The 25310-nt window shown below is 40.3% G+C and overlaps 1 long non-coding RNA gene across 1 annotated transcript; it reads left to right on the top strand.

The window, feature by feature from the left end:
- Positions 1-378: 378 nt before the first annotated feature.
- Positions 379-24803, top strand: LOC122457823. Its single transcript, XR_006277498.1, has 5 exons — positions 379-390; positions 1444-1451; positions 13733-13743; positions 17750-17753; positions 24649-24803. It is a non-coding gene; the product is annotated as an uncharacterized LOC122457823 (long non-coding RNA).
- The last annotated feature ends 507 nt before the right edge of the window (positions 24804-25310 follow it).

Below are 25310 nucleotides of genomic sequence, written 5' to 3'. Positions count from 1 at the left end.
GGTTACAGAGGCTGTGGTGGAGGCAGGCAGTGGACACGGAGGTTGTGGTGGAGGCAGGCAGAGGTTACGGAGGCCGTGGCGGTGGCAGGCAGAGGTTACAGAGGCCATGGTGGAGGCAGGCAGCGGTTATGGAGGGCGTGGTGGAGGCAGGCAGAGGTTACGGAGGCCGTGATGGAGGCAAGCGGTTGTTACGGAGGCCGTGGTGGAGGCAGGCAGCAGTTACGGAGGCTGTGGTGGTGGCAGGCAGAGGTTACGGAGGCCGTGGTTGAGGCAAACAGCTGTTACAGATGCAGTGGTGGTGGCAGGGATTAGTAAACGCTAAAAGCATAGAGACAGGTTTCAGAGTAGCAGCCGTGTTAGTCTGTATTCGCAAAAAGAAAAGGAGTACTTGTGGCACCTTAGAGACTAACAAATTTATTAGAGCATTATAATAAATTTGTTAGTCTCTAAGGTGCCACAAGTACTCCTTTTCTAAAAGCATAGAGTCGTCCATCAGTCATTTCACTGATTATGTGGACTGTCATTTGCTGATTTGAAAGGGATCTAAGCAATTTTTTGGTGGGGAAATTGTAGCAGAAATGGCTCCTATGTTAGATGACAGATGGGAAGTGTTCAGAGAAAAAGAAAATAATTTAAAATTTAGAACCTGTCTTTGCAGTTTGCATTTTTCATTCAGTTAATTGGTAACGGGAACCACAGTTGTCCTCCAGAAGTGGGAACATCATTTTCTCTTCTATTATGTCTAGGTTCTCGCATACATATTTCTCTTCAGTAGACAGATGAGTTATTCTCCTCTTTTTTATTCTCCCATAGAGTGAATTTCACTAGTTGGGATAAAGCTATCTGCAGCACACTTCAATTTTTCATGAACTTCAGGGGAACTTATATCTGAAGTTTTCTAATATTTCTCAGCATTTCCTCCAAGGTAACTTTATAAATTGGTGAAATCTGTGCTATTCAAAACACCCCTCTGCTAAAAAGAAAAGAAAAAAAGATAAACAATATGCAACTCAGACAGGGGGTCTGTCTTTTTATACACCTGTTTCTCCAGCTGTCTTCCCACATTATATGGGATTTACATTTTTTCTGTTCCTGCTTAACAATACTTCTTATGGAATGAGGTCACCCTCACAACTCAATAGATGTCTATCTGGGATTGTAATGAGATAAGAATGTATATTAATGATAAACCCCAGTGAGCTTTACTTCATTTCCCCTGCTTAGGAACTGCAGAATGATCTTTTTTTGCAGAAATAAAATGTGTATGTACAGATTGGAGGGGAATGAATACAGGTCTGCCCACCTTTAGTTTCTCAGAAAGAATGTACATTTTTGAGTCCCTTGAATTTATCAATTTTGAATTAAACATGAAGTTATAATTACTAGTAAATTGGAACTGCTATTTCACTTGCAATATGTAACTTTCAAAGTTTTAATGAGAAGATGGATGAGTTGTGCATAGAGCTAATTGCCTGAAATTGAGTAAAGCAAGTTGAGGCCTGCAAGAACATTTTACTAATTTCCTATTTTAAGTCAAAGAACATGGCCAGATTCTCATTTACAGTATGGCCTTCTGAATTATTCTGTAATGCAGTTTGCACCCTCATGGAAGCACATTTACACTACCAGAGTAGGAGCCTTAGCCCTGCTCCAAACTCAAAATTTAGACTAAACAAGCTATATCACTCTGGGCTGTGAAAAATTCACACCTCTGAGCCTTGTAGTTAAGGTGACCTAATCACTGAAGTAGACATAACTAAATTGATGGAAGAATTCTTCTTTCAACCTAGCTCTTGCTGCCATCCTGCTTTGGGAGGTGGATTACCTGTATTGACGAAAGGGATTTTTCCATAGATGTAGGAAGCATCTACTCGAAGGGCCGTTAGCAGCATAGCTGTTTCATTCTTGACGATAAGACCCACAGTGTCTTTTCCAGAAAGTAAACCTTATCTACTCTGATTTTCTCTTAGAGCTTGCAACAATATCATTTAATCACAATCTGCTGCACTTTTGTACTCTAACATATGGATATAATTTAAACATCTGTGGGTTTTTTTTTCCTTTATGCACTTTACACATAACCCAGTCACATTTTCCATGTCTTGAAAGGGAAATAGTTTTATTGATACTACTAAATGTTATTTATATGTGTAGGATAGAAAATTTGACCCCAGGATTATGCCTGATCTATTCTAGTGTGATCCTTCCACAAATTCTGAATAACTTTGCCAAACCATGTCAGAATTTCCAAGGCCTTGTCTATGTGGGGAAATTTGCCAATTAAACCTATATAGTTATACTGGATAACCCCAAGTGTGGACACTCTTAAACAACTTTCCAATCAAAGAAGCTAAGCAACAAAAGGGCATTCTTTTACCAGAATAAGAGTGGCCATACAGGAAGTTAGAGCCCTATAATTATATCTGTTTACAAACACATTTAAGTTTACATAAAAACTCTTTCCTGTATAGACAAGACCTAATACACCCTGTGACGAGTTCCCCACAGGGTGCCATCTGGAACTGGGGTGCCACTGAGCCCTCTGACTCACCAACCTGGGCTCTCTTTCACCCACTCCCGGTCCTACACTTCCACCAGCATTTACACAGGTAGGGGCACACCAGTCGCAGTTACATGCAGGCTCTCTGACCAGCCACTACATGAACCAAGACTAGAGAGGCTACCGCCAAAATAACCACCAGCTTCCCAGTCTAGGACTCCAGAGCTGTATTGTCATGCCCTGGTCAAAACCCCAACCAGTATGAATTTATTATCCAGTTTCACTCCTCCTCAGGCTTTGCAACAGGCTTTGCCCCTTGAGCTAAAATTCCCAAGCATGTCACTCCAAACTTACTGGTTTAGATTAAAACATAAAATAAATGTATTAACTACAAAAATATAGATTTTAGTGATTATTAGTGATAGCAAACAGATCAAAGCAGATTACCTAATAAATAAAAATGCAAAGTGTAACATATTAGAAGGATAGGACTTGAATTAACAATCTTTTACCCTGATTGATGATAGGCATGCAGATTCTCAAGGCACAAGCTGCAGTTGCTTTGCAGCTTAGTATCCCCAGGTTTTCATACACAGGCTAGAAATCCCTTTAGCCTGGGTCCAGCAGTTCCCCCAGTTCAGTTTTTTGTTTTTTAGGTGTTTCCAGGAGTACCCTTGTGTGGAGAGTGAAGAACAACCGATGATGTCAGTCCCTGCCTTATATAGCTTTAGTATATGGTGGGAACCCTTTGTTTTAACCTTGGTTCCCAGACCAGTATGTGGAAAAATACAGACATCCCAAAATGGAGTCCAGAGTCATGTAGTCTGGTCACATGCCCTTGCATATGTTGCTGAGTCATAGCAGCCCATTACTTACAGGCTGTCTGGAGTGTTCTCAGGAAGATTAAGTTATTCCACAGCCCATTGACTTTGTTGATGAGCCATTAGCACTGTCTGGCTCCTTCATTGTTATACCTGAAAGGCGGACTGTGGATGTTTTCCAGAGTAAGCCCATTTCAAATACAGATCCATAGTTAATATTTCTAACTTCAGATGCAAAAATTATACTTGCATACAAATAGGATAATCATATTCAGCAAAACATAACTTTTCCGATGACACCTTGCATGAGCCATCTTTGTACAAAATGCATCATAATTATGCTATAATTATTACATAATAATATCACTATGAAGAATGTGGGGTGCACTGTCACACACCCTTCTAGAGAATAATCAATGACTTAATACCACCAAGATGCTTTAAAATGATTTAAGTAGTTAGAGTGCTCCTTCTGGACTGGTTATCCTTCTGGACTGGTTAGCACCTCTTAAAGCTTAGTACTGAACTCAGTATTAACGTCTGTTAAAGCTCAGTGAAGAGGAAAACCTAACCTTTACATTGCCACCATGAAGTGAAAAAAGACTGTATGCAGTAGAGCTAGTTTGGGGGAAATGGAGAAAAAAATTGTGAAAATTTGTCAATTATCTTGTCTTTATATTAAATTCAAAACCAGAAACATTTCAGATTTTAAAATGTGAAATTTGAAAAATTTTGATCAGCTCTATAGTTGGATGATGAATGGAGGAAATTTTAACAAAAATTTACTTAAGTTTCCCATTATGTATTTACATATTTAAATGTCATCAACTTCAAAAACTGAAAAATTTCAACCAGCTCTGGCTCTGATTTCATTTAGAGATGGTCACAGTTTTTGTTGAGAGACACTCTGAGGAAGTCACCTGGCAATAAATTCCATCCAATGTGGTCATCTTGTATTCTACTTAATGACCTATCAAACCTCAGACAGATGGACAATTCATATGCACCCTAAATACAAATGGGATTCAGACTCCAAACCAAAATCTCCCAACCAGCTCTTTCACTTTTATAGAAGTGGATGCAGAGGAGGAATATCTTTAATTTGTCCATAAAGATAAAGCTCATCACCACTATGTAGCTATAATAGTATACCATGCTCCACTGATCCTTAGCTCTGGGTCCAGGTTTGGGACCAAAATGTAAAAGATCCACCCAAAGAGAACTCAGTGGCTAGTCTGACTTCTTGTACCCTTCCCGACTCCTAAAAACACACACAAGTAGGTTCATGTGTGTATCAGAATCTGTTCCAATTATAACCAAATATCTGACAGATTGTTAGTACTTAAAATGGCCCGGTGGACACCAGCATTACATAATCTCTATTAGCAGTTGTGCAGATAATCTTATTGTACCGGTTTGCCGATCTGCACACCTCAAAATATACTTGGGGTAAATTAACGTAATCCGTTTCTCTAGTGTGGTATATATTCCCCTCAAGGGGCTTCTAGGGAAAAGATTGAGTAGAGGGGGCTGTGTTGTTGGATTAGAAGTCGTGGGTTCAAACCCTGTGCACATTCTGTGATATCTGTAGTTTTTCCTGTTGTGGTGGTAAGTCACAGATCTTAGGTCGTTGATTTAAAGAGGCACTGCCATAGCACTGTTACTCCTGTGTTTGCAGAGACTGATGCAGCCCTGAAGGAGAGGGAATGGATATTCTCTCCCACTTTTTCAGTGCTGCACTAAAAGGAGTCCAGGAACACAGAGCCACACTGGGAAAGCAGCTTTTCGTGGTTTAAAACTCTTACATAGAATTAAGCAGCTGATACCAGGATTCTGGCCTGAACGTTACCAGAGCTGAGCAAGTGCAAAGCATGCTGATCATGGGAACACAAACTTAGCATGACCCAAGTTACTCAACACTTGTGTTCTTTGGGTATGCCTACACTGCAATTAAAAACCCATGGCTGGCCCATGCTAGTGGACTTGGGTTCTCAGGGCTCAGGCTGTGGAGCTGTTTAATAGCAGTGGAGACTTCAAGGCTTGGGCTGGAGCCCAGACTGTAGGACCCGTCATCGTGGGAGGGTTCCAGAGCTCAGGCTGCAGACTGAGCTCGAGCCTGGAAGTCTATGTTGCAATTAAACAACTCTGCAGCCTGAGCCCCATGAGCCTGAGTCAGCTGGCATGGGCCGGGAGTGTCTAATTACAATGTAAACATACCCTTTGTGACTATTCAGTGGGGAGAGCCAATTTTTTTGTGCAACCTAGTGCTGTGTTGCAGAGGCTGTTCAGAAAAAAATCATCTATGTTGTCAGCAAAATGGTGGCATCCACTGAGTGACACCTCATTAAGCTTTCCATCATTAGCCCGGTCTCTTTAGGGTCCCTCTCTCCCAACTCTGAAGGCATCCTCCCAAGTTGTTCCACCTCTGTGGAAGATAAATTCTGACACCAGTTGGTAGAGCACTTCTAAGGGTTGGGTGAAGTCAGTGTCGGAGTGTGGCCACTTCCTCTCTGGTCACACTCTCTTTCACTTCAGTGAGTCCAGAGCTGTGCTAGCTGGAAAGAAATGCAGCTTTTGTTTTTCTCCTTGAATTCAGCTGGTACCACTCCTGGATGTACTATCCACAAGATTGCAAGAAATTTTTGGCAAATGGGTCCCATGCCATATTAGCACGAGGCATTTGAGAATTTGACCCTTAGTGAATACATATATTTTAGTAAGGAGGATAAAAATAGATTAGGAACATTCTCTTTAAGCTGACAATGATTTTTTTCTCCTTCCCCCACCTAATAGTATCACTCAGTTCATTAAGGTCAGAAACAAGTTCAAAACACCCAGCTGCTTATTATTATTTATTGTTATTTAACTGTTATTTACATTGCAGAAAAAGTGTCCATTTGATTCATATATATCTGAGCAGTTTGGAAGCAACAACATTGATCCCTTATAAGGAAATTAGCCATTTTTATATGACCCTCTTCTGAGAAGATTTGCCTTTGTTGGTTGCTACTGGAGTCATTTCTACACAGAACGGTCTCTCTTTTTTTTTGCTTCCCCATGTCTTGTTTTCCTTACTAAATTTTTCTGTTTAAATTAAACAAGTAAGATTGATGATGACCTATTTTTGTGCATATGTGGGGGAGGAAAAAGAGGAATCAACTATGGCTATAAGAGACAGCTGGAAAGTATAGGGCAATTTGCCTGCATTTTCACTCCTGTTGATGCCGAGGGCAAAAAAAAAAAAAGTTTGGACCAATAACTTCTTATATTTGATTACAGAAATCTTTCAATGCATACATTAGATTTTGCTGCATAAATCTCGATTTACCTAATCTACCCACATACCAGGAGTCTGGCAAATAAAACATATTTCTGTATCAGGCAACTTCACTTGTGCATAAAAATGCTCCAGGGAGAGATTGCATCTTGGCTGCCATAGCTATCTTTGATTTTTGAATCATGCACTTTGACAATATCTATACTGGATATATTTTTGTCTTCCACATATTCCCATGCATTTTAATGGTGTTGAGGGGTGGGTGAGTCTGTATGTGTATACACATAAATTTATAGTATATTGAAATGTTTCAGAAAACCTGTATCTTGAGAAATGACAATCTTTTAGTAAAGCATATTACAATTATAGTCATAATACATAGTTTATTACCTTTATTCTGCTGTCTCTTGCACCTGTGCATGTACATTATTAAACACTGAAATATGAAGTTAGACAAACTTTATGTTGCAATAAGGCTATTTCATTTGCATAATGTGGATTATAATGAATTAAATATATTTAATATTTGCAGTAAGATGGGGTATAGTGCATGTTATTAACTTGAAGCTACTGATTTGATTGTATGTTTTGTTTTGTTTTCTGCCCCAGTTCCATTGTTTACTGGGATGCACATGGATTGTCAATTTTTAGATGACATAAATATCAACTGGACCTTGGTAGAGCAAAGAATGACTAAACTCTAAGTTGTATTATTGTCCCTCTCTGCTCTCAAATCCAGGCTTCTTTTGAAGGCAGTTTTAATCCTTTATCCTTTGCTGGGTTTTTTTGTTTTGTTTTTGTCATGAGATTCATCAATGCAAAAAGTAAGTGGATGATGCCAGTATAAAAGCTACTTGACTATCCAAAGTGAAATCAGGTAATGGTAAAAATGCTTTAAATTCATGGAATTATTTTGATTATCTCAGAGTAGTCTTTGCTATTACTGCTTCCCAATAAATGGTAGGCAAAGAAATGTATATATGTTTAGAAAATCATATTTGAAGACTCTCTCATATATCTTTTTTAACATAGACACTTTGGGGGCTATTGTCCCCTTAAATTGTATGTGCAACTTTCTCACTGACACTAATGAGACACCAATTTCAAGTTATCCAAAAGGATGAGAAAGGAAGTACCAAGGAGACAGACTATTCAGGAGATGCCACAGGGAAGACTCCACAGGCAACTTCAATTAGCTCTATGCACAACTCGTCCATTTTCTCATGAAAACTTTGAAAGTTACATATTGCACAACTCATCCAACAGCACACAGCTGGGAACAACTGATGATTTTCTCTCCCAACCCGCTGAGGGAAAATCTTTCAGGAAGAAAAGGACTCCAAATAGATGTGGATGTAAACAGAGGAAAAGGGCAGATCCTTGGGCCACACAAATTATTTTTATGGCTTGCTGATGCTGACTAGCTACCATAAACATACTAAACTAACAAGGAATTATCACAGTTAATAAATCAAGGTCATAATTGAAGTCAAGCCAATAAATCAATGGATTTACAATGATACTGAATTAAATCACCAAGTAGTCAGCTCATCAAATTAATACAGTCAGTAATCAAAGCATGAGGTTAAAATAGTACCTGATTGATTCTACAAATAGTAATCACAGGAATTTAAGGAGGTAGATCTCCAGTTAGTTTTAACTCCTAATTACAGCTCTTTGCCCAGAGCAAGGAAATCCATTGCACTGGTTGAATATTTTATAACAAAAACCAAACTAATTTACTTGTCAGCCCTCGAAGCAAATTGAGACTCCTCCCAGAAGTTACTGTATGTAGAGCTATCCTGTTTGCTCCCCATCAGCCTGAAACAGTAGTAATCAGCAACTGTTACTTTCTCTTATAGATATAGCTTGGTCTTGCTGATACTTTTCCCTCATCCAGGGAGACACTCAAATGATTTTAAAAGCCAGACTTGCATATGGTATAAGTTTAAGGAATTATTATTAGTGGTGCCATTCACAACATGAAGTTTGACTGATGCTCATAGGCATGTGCTAGTGTTCAAACATGCACATTCACATTTGTACCCCAGTGAGAGGACAATGATGATGAGAGACATCTCCCTCTTTCCAAATAAAAGAGAAAAAATACTTAAGGTAAAGAGAGAGGTTCAAACTCTTCAGCTTGCATGGTGTTCGGACTCACGTGTCAACAAGCAGGACTACAGTGAAGGTGACCAGACAATAGTGTCTCTAGTTGATACTTCAAACTGGGGGGGGGGGTCTTCCAAGCACTTAACCTGCTCAAACTTGTGGAAGTGGAAAAAGGGATAAAGGGAATTTGAACGCAGACATCTTAGTTTTTTAGGAATAGAGCAAGAGTCAGGCTAACTCTAACTCTAATAACACGAGACTTTAAGGCAGGGACTGGGCGAGTGGGAAAACTCTAAGAGATGCTGTTTTGACCTTGTGTTAAGATAAGACTGGAATGCAGACTGTAGCAGGAACTGCTTAGAAAAGTAAGATATGAGGAAGGAATATGTTTAAACAAGATGCGGCTGTTGATCATTATTGTATGCTACAAAAGGTATAAATGCTTGCCCTAATTGTTTATCTGGTGGAGACCTGTCTAGGAAGGGGGAATCCCTGTCCATGCACACTCTCCCCCTTGCAATTGCTTGAGAATAAACTGTCTCTGACTTGTTGCAGAAAACCTAAGAGTGAAGACTGAGTTTTTCTTCCATAGACTGGTGTGGCTCATGGTAATATGTCTCCTCTTTCTGTAGGACCAGCCTTGGATAGTAGGGGGATCAGCCTTGCTTGGTATCACAGTGCCCCCAAAAGAATACACAGTCTTCTCCGTTCACTTTGACCTTTAATGTTCCGCTTTTTGTTTGCTCCACCCTTTAGCACTTTCCAGGTGGTCTTAAAAGCAAATCAGGGACATCACACATCTCAACCCCCAACAACATGTTCCAATCCTTGTTGAGCTGGGCAAGATTGACCAATGGTCAGTTTGGAAAGTCCACATTACACTAACAGTTCTTTTACAATATCCATTGTTACAATCTCAGGCAACGTGTACTCCAATAATAGCAAAGTGTGGTACAAACAGGAAGCAATTTTGGGGAAGCTTCCCCAGCCTCCCCTTTCTGGGTAATGACTGGAGGGCACAAGTTGGCACTAGGCATCTGGTAGAAGGCATTAACACATTCATGAGTATAACAAACCAATCAAAAGTCATTGTCATTCACTTTCACTCATACAGCTCCATACACAAATCTTAGCGTTTCTTGAAAAAATATAGAGGCCTTATAGCAACTATCATGCAACTCTTTCACCAGACAAGAAATTGGGGAATTAACTGATGTGACTTTGACTGCATGAAGGGTCATGCCTTACTCCTACCAACTTTTAATCTAGAGGAAGAGAGCCTTTTTAAATCTTCTCAATATGCATTAGATCTTCTCAATATCCTCTTAAACTTTAATTTTCTTTATTTTATACCAAGCCAAAATTCTCATTTGGGCTATTTCTCTTACACCCTGGTTAGAGATGGGTGGATAAAAATTGATGACTTAAAAAAGATCAGATGTTTTTATTTTAAATTAAATACAGATTTATTTATAAAAAATAAACTATTTAAAAGTAAATTTGAAACTATAAAAACCTATGTTAAGGCCTACATTTACTATAGTTGATTAAACTCATTCAAATTAAATAAATAAAATAGTAGACAACATATGTTTGTTCCCAAAGTTTTACAGAAAGCCAACTCACTGGCTAGGCACTTGGAACGAGCATTTGTTGAAGTCCTAAACTAACTTGTGATAGTAGTAATCTCTTATGCAAGTACAGAGATAATATTTTCTTCATTTCAGTTTATTCAACTAGTTCAGTTCAATGACTAGCTCATTCAGAGTTAAGAAACCAATTGAGAGTTGAAGAAGCAGAAAAGCTTGTCTTCTTTCAATCTATGAATAAAAACTAGATGTGTGAATGGGATCTACTAGTTCTAAAATCCTGAAGGACATGGTGACCAGAAACAATCAGTTCAGTTCACTAACTACAGATAACTTCCTTTGTTTAATAAATCATTTTTAAATGTAAAACACATTGTGATAAACTTTTTTATGTATCAAGCACATTTAAGGTAGTGTTATTTACCTTTATTAGAAAAAACAATTTTAAGTACAGGTTTTGTGCATTTTTAATTAAATTCAAATTTTCATCTAAATAAAGCTTAAATTTAACTCACAAGTAAAAATATTAATCATCTAGTAAATAAGAAACACATCATTCCCTGCTTTCTAACATAATAAAAGATGTAAAAATTAAGATTCTAAATAAATGTAAGAGTTAAGCAATTATATAGCTTAACTACGTAGATATAGTGTATCCACCCAGTTAGTAAAAAAAAAAGCATCAAATTTAGTGTAAAGGCTATAGTGAGCTGAAAATCAACATGTTTTACTGGTTAGCAACCAGTGAGAATCAACCTTTTTTTAAGAAAATGACTAAAAAGTACAAATGCAAAACAAGAGTAAAATCAATTATTTAAATCAAGGCTTTCTGCCTGTTGATTTAAATCATGATTAAAACCATGATTTAAATCACTCTGATTTGACCAATCCACCCTGTTTTCCTGCAATATCCTTGCAAAACCTTATTGAATTAAGTTTAAATAGCTTTGGAGTCCATTGTATTAAATGCAGAGTTATGTACTATTGTGGAATTGTATGTAATTTCGCTGAGGGAAATATGATCAGTGTAAATCCTGGGAAGTGTTAGGAGCTTCAAAGGACTATTTGAAATGATGTGTCAGACAAGAATGAATCTTTGGGACAGAGTCAAATAGGTTTCCCAGGAAATCTGTAGGGAGGGGGTGCATGCAAATGCACCCCTGTTTGAGCAAAAACCCCAGCCCTTTGAAGCTATGCTCTGAAGAGAGAACCATTGTCTGCTGATTGCCTTTTACATGAGGACAAGATCAAAGGCTCAAGCTGTATAAAGGAAAGAACAACCTATTTGTGGTGGTTCCTGTTCTGAGCAAAAAAAAAAGTGATTATGAACTTGTAACCACAGAAAAACTCCTTTGTAGAATCTGAGGAACTGACTCCTACCAGAGCTTTTTTGGAGTTGGGAGTGAGCTATGACAAGCTTATTAGCACATGTGGAGGGTCTTTTATTGTTTTCTCTGTAATGCTTTTCACCTTAAGAATAAATGTGCTTGCTTAGAAAGAGCTTTGTGCTGACTTAGAACTACAGGCAATTATGCTGGTTATAGCCTCTGGAGAGAAAGCAATGTGCAGATGCTGGCTATTTAGGCCATCTAGCTTGCTGGGAACAGCACAGTGTAAGCAGGGAACTGTGCAGCCAAGAAAAACCCTGGTTAGGACAGAGAGAGACATGGGGTCGTCACTGAAAAGAGGTGACTGCTGGGAAACCAGATACCTAAAAGTGGGTGCCCTTGGTGGATGATAGCAGGGGAATATATGTGCAGTTGCTCTTAATTGTGACAGTATGATCTGAGGGAAATGGGGGTGAATTAATGAAATATTTAAGTGGGACCAATAGAATGAATCACTACCAGAAAAATCTTGGACACTTTCTGGCTGAACTGTTAATAACAGACACACAACTTCGTTTATAGGATGGCCCTTGATTCAGCTGCCTCTCTTTTTGTGTTACAAAACCACCATAGACATGTCAGCACCAAAACTTAGAGATGGTTTTGACTGACACCAGACTAGTGATTAGGCCATATCATTTTTAATGACAGGCTGGCACATATTCCTAAGTGATCTATTTGCAGAGTATTTGTGGTGGGGTTAAAATGCGTAGACATATAACAGGAAGAGAGAAACAGTCTGAGAATTAGAACAAAGAGCTTTTCTCTGCAATTCTGAAAGTGGTGTGCCAGCAGCTATGATTTAGCATCTGCATGTTCCTTTACCACTTAGTGTCCCTGTTCAAGAGTCTACAAACTTATTAATAAGCTGGACCAGCATGCATATGCATGTGCCTGGGTCTGGAATTCAAATTTTCATGTACTCTCAGAAGCTCTGGTAATATATGTCTGAATCTCAGGTCCATTCTGGACCCTTGTGCCTTCAGATTAGGTGCAAAAGGAGACAGAAAGTCAGCTGACTTGCATACCCTTTGTTTGTTTGCTTCACATCTGTTTAAAGCTGGTGGCTTGACTTGCCTCTGAAGAGTCTGATGTAATGGATGGAGATCTGTCAGGGAGCTCATTGTGACTCCCCGGTTCTCAGCCATTTGTCCTGGACATAAACATAAAGCGGTGCAGCTTTAACTTATGTCACAAGCATAAGTTCTTTCATAGATCTTATGCCAGTTAGGAGTTGGATGTAGTGGAGCCTTCATTCCTCCCCCAAATGCACCTTGCCTCTCTTCACACTGGGCAGTGGAGTACTGGCTCAGGAGCTGGTGAAGCTGGGACAAGAGGCAGCAGAGCCACCTCTGCCAGCTTTATGCCAGTAGAGGTGTCCCTTATATAGTAAGTTCTCCAGGGGCAATTTCTATCCGCCCAAGTTTTATCATAAGTAGCACAAAGGGGTCTGGAGAATCTGGTGCAAAGGAAATCCTACAATCTTTCTTGGAGTATGTACTCCTATGAATGTTTGAAGATCTTCAAACGGGAGGGGACCCATTCCTCTATAGGTAGGGTAGACATCAAGATATCGAAACGTATTGAGTGGTGACCTGGCATCTTTGTAGATTTCCTTGAAGGAGTCTGTGTCTAAACAAAACATCACTCACTACCTTCATTAAATCTTTTTCTGTGAGGTTACTTCCATTTCAGTGGTGCTATATTCTAGAAATGGCACATCTGGACATAATGGTTGTATAGTGGCAGTTACCAGGATACCTGTAGGTAGATCAGGATGCTGAGTGAAATTTAGCCAGCCATTTATAAATTGTGTTAATGATATAAAACTTCTTCTGGGGCAAATTGAAAATATCCACTGAACAGGGGTACTAACAAAACATAGTATGTATTACTACCCAACCCTTCCTACTCCTGATTTCTGCTGGTAAAAAATACATATTTTAGAATATGCCTTTTTGTTATTTTTATAGGTTTAGCATTGGATATTCTTGATGTGCACCATACTTTATTAGCATTATGATTGCCTTTTACAGATTAGTGAGTAAAGGCCACTGTTTTGCTCCAAGCTATTAAATATTGCTTTCTGCATCATCAGTCATGGTAATTCTTAGCGACGATAACAGTGCTTTGGAGTATTTTTGTGACTAGAATTTTCAAGATGTACTTGGTAGGTTCTAATTTTAGAAAAGTGAAAGTGATGATCATGGTTTGATTTGTCTTCATTACAGGTGTACCCTGCAATTTAGATCTTGTCACTGTTGCAAATTAAAATTGTCCTGTGCTATTTAGCTTGGTTAAATGACATTATGTCATTGCTTATGCACTACCTGTCACATGGATTTGAGTGCTAATCTGAGGCTCATCAGTGCTGAGCTATCTTTGGTGACAGTTACTGCAAATGTACTCTGGGGAGACTGCTTTAAAGAACTGGAAGCTCTTTGAGGTAAATGTTTTGTGGTGCTTCATGCCAATGCATGCTGAATTATTCAGGATTATATTTAAAGCTCACTATTTGCACAGTGTGTGGGTTGCCGCTTTGCAGCCTGCAAATAATTCACTTTCAAGAAAGGTTTGTTTATTTCACCAACAACCATACATTCAACAGAGATCCAACCTTTAGTGCACATGTCCCAACAAACTTACTGTGCTCGAGTTATTTCACAGTAAAAACTGCAGGAGCCAGCTAAATTGGACCCAGGCTACCTGGGCCTGGTAAAAACAAATGAGGAACATTTGATAGCAGAGATTGTTAATGTTTCCCTATGGGAAGACCAGCTTCACTCATGCAAGTGGTTATCAGGCCCCTATATCCAAGAGGCTATCTCTTGCTAGCCCACTTATTGCTATATCTCCTCTTTTGAGGTGGATTCTTGAGAAGGCTGTGTTGAGCAGCACTTGGTGAACAGCTGATTTTTCTGTTTGTCTGGGAGTTCTGAAAAATTGTAAAAAAAAAGGACAGTCCTCGCTTACAGACAGCCCCCCAACTCGAAGCAAATACTCACCAGCAACCACACACCACACAGCAGAAACACTAACGCAGGAACCAACCCTGCAACAAACCCCATTGCCAACTCTGTCCGCTGATCTATTCAAGGGACTCCATTATAGGACCTAACCACATCAGCCACAGGGGTGGTTCATTCACCTGCACATCTACCAATGTGATATATGCCATCATGTGCCAGCAATGCCCCTCTGCCATGTACATTGGCCAAACCGGACAGTCTCTATGTAAAAGAATAAATGAACACAAATCAGATATCAAGAATTGTAACATTCAAAAACCAGTAAAAGAACACTTCAGTCTCCCTGGACACTCAATAGCAGACTTAAAAGTGGCAATTCTTCAATAACAAAACTTCAAAAACAGACTTCAGCAAGAAACTGCGGAACTGGAATTAATTTGCAAACTAGACACCATCAAATAAGGCCTGAATAAAGACTGGGAGTGGATGGGTCACTACAAAAAGTAATTTTCCCTCTGCTCATTCTCACACCTTCTTGTCAACTGTTGGAAATGGCCGACATCCACCTTGACTGCATTGACTTCGATAACACTACAAAAGTAATGTTCCCTCTCTTGATATTCACCCCTTCTTGTCAACTTTTGAGAACTGGCCACCTCCACCTTAATTGAATTGGCCTCATGAGCACTGACCCCCACACTTGGTAAGGCAACTCCCATCTTTTCCTGTGCTGTGTGTGTGTGTATATATATATATATATATATATATATATACACTGCTTATTGTATTTTTCACCATGCATCTGTTGAAGTGGGTTTTAGCCCATGAAGGCTTATGCCCAAATAAATTTGTTAGTCTCGAAGGTGCCACAAGGACTCCTCATTTTGAAAAAAAAATGTTCAGTTCAGGTCAAACTGAATTCAAAATTTTCAGAAAATGTTGGCAGATTGAAAGACCATTTTGAGTCAAATGAAACATGTCATTCAACCCAAAATGTTTTGTTTCCAGGCACTTTTGTTTTGTTTCTGGGAATCCCCACCATTGGAGGTTTTAAGAAAAGTTTGGACAAACACCTGTCAGGGACCTTTCAAGCTCGTTTCCTACCCCACACTTTTATGATTCTATTATTTTTAAAGGGCTAGATTCACAAAATGGCCAGAGGAGGAGGAACACTGCCTCTATATAACTTTTAGCCCAGTTTTTAGGGCACCTATCTAGGATGTGGGAGACCTTGGTTCTGCCTTATGTGGAGAATGGATTTGAACTTGGGTTTCCCTCCTTTTAGGTGAGAGCCCTAATCAGCGGGCAATGGGGTATTCTGGGGTGGGTCGATCTCTGTCTCTCTCCTGTTGAGCCTCTTCCACTTTGTATAAATACTTCAGTAGTCATTGGTCCAGGGAAAGCATGTAAACACTCTATGGCCTGGTGGCTAAGATGCTTGTGTGGGAGTCCAAGGTCATGTCTCGTCTCTACGTCAGGCAGAAGGGAGAATTTGAACCTCAATCTCCCACAGCTTTGGTGAATGCCTTAAGTGTTGGGCTAAAAGTTATTACGGGACAGCCTCCTCTGGCCATTTTGTGAATCTAGCCCCAATATTTTTTTCTGGCCAAAACTATTTGTGTCAAATTCACAAATAGTTTGGGGTGACCTAAACTGCAAATGAATTATTCTCTGAAAAATTTCACTCAGCTCTAGTAGTGAGGCTACTTTGGTGTCATCTGGACCATTCAGATTGCTTGGATTCCTTTTAGTCAGGTTTTAGACCTGTTTTAGGGTGTTGCATAGAAACAGTGGTGGTCTTGTTGGCTGAAATCTTTCCTGAGCATTAGAGAATACAATTTGCCATGATGCTTGATGTAATTAGCCATGATGTTTTGTTATCGATTACCTGTCTTATGGTTTTGTAATTGTGCTCGTTACCATAATATTTGAGCACCTGGTGTAGTGGCTGAATGGGGTAGGTGGAATTCTTCTGAATGAGGGTGGGGGACTCCATTCTTTCCTTTCTGGGAGAACCAACAGAGAGGTTTGGGGCAATTGCTTATCTGGCCCAAGTAATGTCTTGGATTCCAAAAAGCTCTATTCTGACTCCTCTTCTGCTCAACATATATGTCAGGTCCCTCCAAGCATTTTGGAGATGAGGTATCATCAATATATCGAAGAGAAACAATTCTAAGGGTAAACAGTTCCAAACTACCTAAGTGATTGAGTTGAGTGACAGAAAAATGCATACATGATTGAGTGATTGAAAGTCCATGGGACTTAGGCTCCTTAGTGCCTAGCCAAGATATGGGCATGCGGAGCAGCCAACTGGCCAAGGTTCAAGTCAGAGAGATAGCAAATGATACAATTACATTGGAGAAGCATTTGGAGTCTATGGCAGGAGATGTTCTTGTTCCCTTTACTGAGAGATTTTGCCTACATGTTGCCCAAGAAAGGCACTTTGGGGGTGATCTTAAACTCTACTGTTGATGGAGTTCCAGGGATGCCAGTGACCAAGAATATCTCTGTTCATCTGTGTCTGATGAAATGTTTGATCTTTTTTTTAGGTCCAGACCAAACCACCATCATCCATGTTTTTATAACTTCCAGAGTGTGTTTTTACAATGTGCTCTACATGGAATTGCACTTAAAGACCAGCTGAACGCTGTAGCTGATTGAGAATGTGACTGCTTGTTTAGTTCAGTGTTAGTTAAAGGGAACATATGATACTTCTCTTCCACAACTGCACTGACATCCTTTTTACTTCAGGAAGCAATTCAAGGTATTGATTTGGGTCAAAATGTCCTGTTCAGCCTGTATCCTGGCAGGTACCTCATTCCCCCTAGTCAACAGTGGCAGTTCACATCAATTGAGGTGCAAAAGGTAGACTTAATCATGAGTTTTCAGAAGTTTAAAGGGTCTAAAATTATATCTGATTAAATGTTGTGTCCTAAGACTTGTTGATAGGGTGCATGTTTATAAATCTAAAAATAAGGTGCATAAGTGTCCAATTTTACTCTCAGGTGTATGTGTACCTGGCTCATATGGGCTTCAATGGGAGCCCCTCATCCATCCAAAGGTGGAATTTGGGTAACAACTTCAGTTCAGGAGGTGGGTCTAGATTTATAACATTAAATACTCAAAACTACCCCTGCTGTATGTGGGAGGGGCAAATCTACTCTGCAGTGCTCAGCATGAGTGCCTTGGCTGGGCTCTGGAGAGGTACTTGAGAAAAAGAAGGAATCATCCTTCCCTGCCCCAGGTTGGGGAGCCCTGGCAGAGCCACTCTTTGGCTGGTACTGTAGCACTCAGGTTGCAGAAGCCTCCACTATCCAAATGTGTCACGTCCACTCGTGGAGTAGGGGCTGATGAGTTTAGGAATGGATCTTCCAGCACTACCCCTGAACCTTAAAGTGAACTCTGCTCCTAATCCTCCGACCCACTTGTCCCATGATATTTCCCTAGTTCCAATGTCAGGAGACACTCCTGGCTCTGAGAAGGCAAAGGAAGGATTCACCACTCAGTGAGTAGTGGGGCACAGAGATTTTGTGAGAGGTGATGGAGGAGGAATCTTGTAGGCAACAGCTGGATCATCAACCCAGAGAAAATTGAGGTCGTACTGATCACAATTAGTCCAGAAAGAAGAGATATGTGGAGATAAGTTGGATTAAGGATGAGGAGCAAAAAGAGATGATATGGACTGAAAGACTGGAGGATTCAACAGATTTTATATTATTGGTTAGAGATCTCTTTTTTTTTTTAATGAACTATACTACAGGGTTTTGGTTCTTGTTCTTGTTGCTTTTTCTTTCCCCTCCTCACTTTCATTTCCACAATTCAGTGACCAATAACAAATATCTTGTACACTTCTAATTTACATGGTAAAAGAATCCAAAATAAAATCCTGTAACTTTAATTCTGCAATACAAAGCTTAGTATTTTCCAATTAGTTTAATTTAGCTGCTTCAATAAATCTAGACAAAAAGGTGTCTAGATTTACCAAAAAAAAGGGTCTAAGTAAATCTGACAGATTCATGATTCTTCAAGATGGCATGTTATTTGAAAACATCATCTGGATAGTCACCTGGGTAATTTATCATGTTTTCATTCCAGAATACTGGGAAACAAATGTACCACTATAAAATGAAATTAATTCTCTTATTTCTGCTTCAGGAAAAAAAAAGATATATAACAATGACATTACAAAACCGGTTTCAGAGTAGCAGTGGTGTTAGTCTGTATTCGCAAAAAGAAAAGGAGTACTTGTGGCACCTTAGAGACTAACAAATTTATTAGAGCATAAGCTATGAAGTGAGCTGTAGCTCACGAAAGCTTATGCTCTAATACATTTGTTAGTCTCTAAGGTGCCACAAGTACTCCTTTTCTTATTACAAAACCGGAAATTCTTGCAACACCCAATGAAAGAAACAAATGGAGAATAGTGGGTGTTGGTTACGAGGTGCATAAAAAAAACATAGATGTCACCTTGGATTTATTTTGACTTAACTGTTAGATTTATACTCACCTCTTACTAAAATTGTTTAAAATTGACTAACGGTGTAACTTTTTAAAAACATAATGTGATCATGCCCTTTGTCCTGTGGTTGCATGTGCTTTGTACCACTACAGGAAAGACCTTTTCTAGGCAAGTCTCATGTGTACCAGAAGCCCAATCCAGCTCCTGCTGAAGCTAATGAAAAGTCTCCCATTGAGAATTGGACTAGGCCCTGGGGCAGCAAAGTGTGAACTGTGCAGTTAGTGTGCTTATCCCTGGGTGGGTGGGGAAGCAGGAAGTGCCTCATTAGCTTTGCAGCCCAACTGCTGGTCTACAAAAGGCATCTCAGTCATCCTTTGCTATTGTAGAGAAAAAAATCGGTGCTTTCTCTAGAAGGCCACTTTAAAAAATAAACACCCCCCCCACGCAACTTATGCCAGCAATGAATTTGGCTTTCTGACTCCATTTTAGTAAGAATGATAGGGCCTGATTCATCACTGCATTATTCTGCTTTTACATTGGAGTCAATTGAGTTACACTGGCATAAAACATGGGCAACTCAATAGTGAATAAACTCATTAAGTCTATAATATCAGCCTGCTTATATAAAGATAGACCATTTGAAATGAGAACATATGCATCCTACATGTATTCTGCCCCCCTCCAAAATGAATAGATCCAGAAAATGGGGATTTTGTTTATGATCATTTAAACTTAACCATATACACACTCTAAGACTGTGCCATTTCTTTTCTCTGATACATAGAGCCTGCCACCATACTCAAAAAACTGGAAAATAACTTTCATGAACTAGCCCGCTCACAAGACTATTGGCTCACCAAGAATGACTGGAAGCATTATTTTCAGACCATACCAAAGCAAGTACTTGTTTGTGGAAAGATCACCACCCAGCATAAAACAAATATAACACAGCTGGTTCTTCTAGCTGTAGTCATCATACTGACTGTAAGCAGATTATGGTAATTATAATGGATATTGCAGGAACTTGCCTTCTAATTAAAATGGAAATGAAATTTACAGAACAAATATGCAACAAACCATGCTTTTCGCCGTAGTTAAAAAATAAAATAAAAACCTCACGGTGCTGCCATCTGTCATTTAAGTGCCAACAGTGTGCTCAGCAAGACAAGGTTCCTTTCCTTTGTGAATTCTAAAGGGACAGATCAAACAACGTAAAATGGCTTTGAGGACAGGAGGGGAGGTTCTCAGAGTACAGATGATTTTTTTTTTATTGGCAGTGTGCAGTATTTCTGAGTTAGATGAATTAAAATGAGTTGTCTTGTAAGAAGAAATATGTTTTTAAAGAGGAATTTGAATGGCAGATTCATTTCACACACAGCATGAGATGGAATTCCACCATGGGAGAAAGCATGAAGAGTGGAAGAAAGGTACAGTGGAAACAGGAGGAATTGGGGTAGAAAAAGAACCAATGCAAGGAACAGGAAGAAATCAGGGCAGAGGTGGACCATCCTGCCCAGCCCTTGAGCCCCCCACCCCTCTCGCACTGTCTCCCCTCCCCTGCAGCCACGTCGCCATGCAGGCAGTGCTCTGTGCGACAGGGCTGTGCGCTCCTGCAGGGCAGCCTGGCAGCGTGTCTGGCTCCGGCTGGGCAGTGCGAAGGCCAGACATGCTGTTCTGAGCGGCATGGGAAGGGGGCCGGGAGGCAGTCAGGGAACAGGGAGCAGGGGCGTTGGAAAGGTGTGGGAGTCCCGGGGGCCTGTCAGGATGGGGGTGTGGATAGAGGTCAGGGCAGTCAGGGGACAGGGAGCAGGGCTGGTTGGATAGGGGTAGGGAGTCCCGGGAGGGGGCGGTCAAGGGACAAGGAGCAGGGGGGTTGGACGGGTCAGGGATATTGAGGGGGGCAGTCAGGAGGTGGGAAGTGGGTGGGGACAGATAGGGGGCAGAGCCAGGCTGTTTGGAGAGGCACAGCCTTCCCTACCTGGCCTTCCATACAGTTTTGCAACCCCAATGTGGCCCTTGGGCCAAAAAGTTTGCCCACACCTGAATCAGGGCAAAGTTGCAAGCAAGGGCAAGCCACTATGTGCCATATTAAAGTGTGTTTGTAACTGACTTCTGTAGAGTTGAGAATCCTGTTACAAATCAGTGCCAAATATTATTCTATCAAATATGTGGCTAATCTAGGCTTTGTAATTTCAAGAGTTTTTTAGATTCTCAGATCCTGTACTGGGCAATGCAGGGAGTAAGCCACCCCTTTACTCCGATGCTCAGATTGTGACTGGAGTCCTGGGTGACAAGAGCAGGGGTACTTACTCATTGGAAGATGGACAGAGGCTCTGAGGAGGCCTGGCTCTGTTCTCGCTACTTGCTGTCCAGAGTAGCCAGTCAGATGTGTTTCATTTGCCGAGAGTGAAACTGACTGCAGGCTAAGCTGTTCCAGTGGAGCTTGATTAAATGCTATGAACTGCTCTGTCCATGTGCCTGAAGCAGTCACTGCAGAAGAACATAAACATGCACATTCCATTAATAACACCAGGACTTCTGCTGTTAAATCCCTCACTACCTCTTTATTTGACCATTGAACTAGATCATCCCTTCTATGGAAAAACCTGCAATGTCTCCTATGTATACCTCCCTGTGGCTGGGCACTCCTCAGGCTTTTGTATTTGGGCTCCATGTGCTTTACCAGAGGCCAAATACAGCCTCTGGCTGGGGTCTCTAGGCAACTCTTGGAGTGCAGATCCTGTCTATCTAGCACCTGTTTCTGAGAGGTGAGACCCCACACTCCAATGTCTTAACCCTGGAATTGGGTCTGATCCCTCAGACTCTTCCCCTACCCCACCCCACCCCTGTAGCTTAAGCATACTCTTTTCCAGAGCCACATGGTTGCTCTGAGCTTACAGTTTGAATGTTCATGGACATGCGACAGTGAAAGCAGACAGACACATAGACGGGCTTCATATGGAATTCCAAACCAAATTACTCTTTATTTAGGTAGCATAAGACCTAGGCAAAATAATAAACACATCCTCCCTCAGCAGAATCCTCTGAGAAGTCCAGGAATTCCCTCTCCTGCACATGGCTTCTCTTGTGAATCATGGACTCTCTCTCTTACTGTGATGTTTATAGTTAGTGTCCTTCTATGTTCCTATCCAAGCTTCCCCTTCTCACTCTGAGTCCCTTGAGTTTACATGTCGCACCAACAACTCCTGGTTTCTTTGTTCTGCTGCAGGGGATTTTCCACTTTTCCTATCCCTTGCAGAGAAACTTATTTGAATTGGTTTCCCTAGGCTTCAGCCAACCCATTGTCCCAATGTGCTGCCATCTGAGTAGACAGCCATTAAAGTCCCAATGACCCACCATTTCACCTAGTGTGGGAGGGAAGTGCTGCAGCCTTGATAGCAGATGGCTGACTCCACATCCACACTGAGGCATTCCCTGGCCCAACAAATTCATAACTTCATAACATCAACCAGAATTCATAAGGTGTACATAGAGAGATTCCCCAACTATCACATCAGCAGATGGGAAATAATAATAATACCTAGTGTAACAGATCCTGTCAGGTTCCCCTGCCGGCTGCCCCCAGACTGTTTTGAGGGGAATCCAAGCTTCTGGATCCCGAGGTCTGAGCAGACTGCAGTTCTGTTTCCTCTCTAGTTCTGTCGGCTACCTCTTCATGGAAATGGAGCCTCTTAGGCTCCCAGGTCCAACACTGACCCCAAGATACCCTAGTAGCTTAAACACACCCTTTCCTAGAACTCCAGCACAAGATAGGAAACTTCCAGGTTACAATGTAACTCTCTCAGGAGGAACATGCCAGTTGTGAAGCACATACAACACAGAGAGAGAAACACTTTACATTGATTCTAACACCATTATTCATTGATATTTATTTATATAAAGCATAAGAGAGTGTGGCTCATACACAATAACAAACTGTACATGCTTTTCTCTGCCTCAGTTTCCTCATGACTCAGTGTATTGTTTAGGCTGTGAGTAGGCTGTCTGTGAACATCTAGGTAACTTTTGCTCCAGTGCAAGTTTTGTGTGCTGAAAATGTGGAGTCTCCCCTAACCTTCCTTCCTCCTCCTGCCCATAACCTCCTGGGAGTCACTGTCCCAGTCTTCCTGCTGAGAAGCAGTATTTAAAACCCTGGTTTGTCATCTGTCCTCTTTTGTCTCTTTCCACTTTGCCCCCCTCCCTTCAGTAAGAGGCAGAAGACAGCTAAAAAGTGACAAGTTTTTAAGTGCTTATATACTAATGCTAGAAGTCTAAATAATAAGATGGGTGAACTAGAATCCCTCATATTAAATGAAGAAATTGATACAATAGTCATCACAGAAACTTGATGGAATGAGGATAATCAATGGGATGCAGTAATACCAGGGTACAAAATATATCAGATGGACAAAACAGTTTATGCTGGTGAGGGAGTGGCACTATATGTGAAAGAAAGCATAGAATCAAATGAAGTAAAAATCTTAAATGAACCAAACTGTACCATAGAATTTTTATGGATTGTAATTCCATGCTTGAATAATAAAAATATAGCAGTAGGGATATATTACCAACCACCTGCCCAGGATGGTGATAGTGACTATGAAATGCTCCGAGAGATTAGAGGGAATATTACAATTAATAACTCAATAATAGTGGGGGATTTCAACTATCCCCATATTGATGGGTATATGTCACCTCAGGTGGGGGATACAGAGATAAAGTTTCTGATACCTTAAATGACTGCTTCTTCGAGCAGCTAGTCCTGGAACCCACAAGAGGAGAGAAAAGGAGTACCGGTGGCACCTTAGAGACTAACAAATTTATTAGAGCATCACGAAAGCTTATGCTCTAATAAATTTGTTAGTCTCTAAGGTGCCACCGGTACTCCTTTTCTTTTTGCGAATACAGACTAACACGGCTGCTACTCTGAAACAAGAGGAGAGGCAATTCTTGATTTAGTCTTAAGTGGAGCACAGGATCTGGTCCAAGAGGTGAATATAGCTGGATCACTTGGTATAGTGACCATATTATAATTAAGTTTAACATCCCTGTGGCAGGGAAAACACCACAGCATCCCAACACTGTAGCATTTAATTTCAGAAAGGGGAACTAAACAAAAATGAGGAGGTTAGTTAAACAGAAATTAAAAGATACTGCGCCAAAAGTGAAATCCCTGCAAGCTGCATGGAAACTTTTTAAAGACACGATAATAATGGCTCAATTTAAATGTATACCCCAAATTTTAAAACATAGCAAGAGAACCAAAAAAGTGCCATCGTGGCTAAACAACAAAGTAAAAGAAGCAGTGAGAGGCAAAAAGGCATTGTTTAAAAAGTAGAAGTTAAATCCTAGTGAGGAAATAGAAAGGAGCATAAACTCTGGTAAATGAAGTGTAAAAATATACTTAGGAAGGCCAAAAAAGAATTTGAAGAATAGCTAGCTGAAGATTCAAAAAGTAATAGTAAAAAATGTTTTAAGTACATCAGAAGCCAGAATCCTGCTAAACAACCCGTGGATCCACTGGACAATCAAGAGAAACTAAATGAATTCTTTGGATTGGTCTTCATAGCTGAGGATGTGAGGTAGATTCCAAAACCTGAGCCATTCTTTTTAGGTGAGAAATCTGAGGAACTATCCCACATTGATGTGTCATTTTGGAAAAAAATTATAAACTAAACATTAATAAATCACCAGGATCAGATGGTATTCACCCAAGAGTTCTGGAGGGACTCAAATGTGAAATTACAGAACTACTAATTGTAGTCTATAACCTATCATTTAAATCAGCTTCTATACCAAATGACTGGAGGATAGCTAATGTGACGTCAATTTTTAAAAAGGGCTCCAGAGGTGATCCCGGCAATTACAGGCCAGTAAGCCTGACTTCTATAATGGGCAAACTGGTTAAAACTATAGTAAAGAACAAAATTGTCAGACACATAAATGAACATAATTTGTTGGGGAAGAGTCAACATGGTTTTTGTAAAGGGAAATCATGCCTCACCAATCTACTAGAATTCTTTGAGAGTTTCAACAAGCATGTGGACAAGGGGGATCCAGTGGACATAGTGTACTTAGATTTTCAGAAAGCCTTTGACAAGGTCCCTCATCAAAGGCTCTTAAGCAAAGTAAGTTGTCATGGGATAAGAGGGAAGGTCCTTTCATGGATTGATAATGGTTAAAAGACAGGAAACA

The sequence above is a fragment of the Dermochelys coriacea genome, chromosome 1, assembly GCF_009764565.3.
Source record: "Dermochelys coriacea isolate rDerCor1 chromosome 1, rDerCor1.pri.v4, whole genome shotgun sequence".
Lineage (NCBI taxonomy): Eukaryota > Metazoa > Chordata > Testudines > Dermochelyidae > Dermochelys > Dermochelys coriacea.
This window is presented reverse-complemented; position numbering and strand designations above follow the sequence as displayed.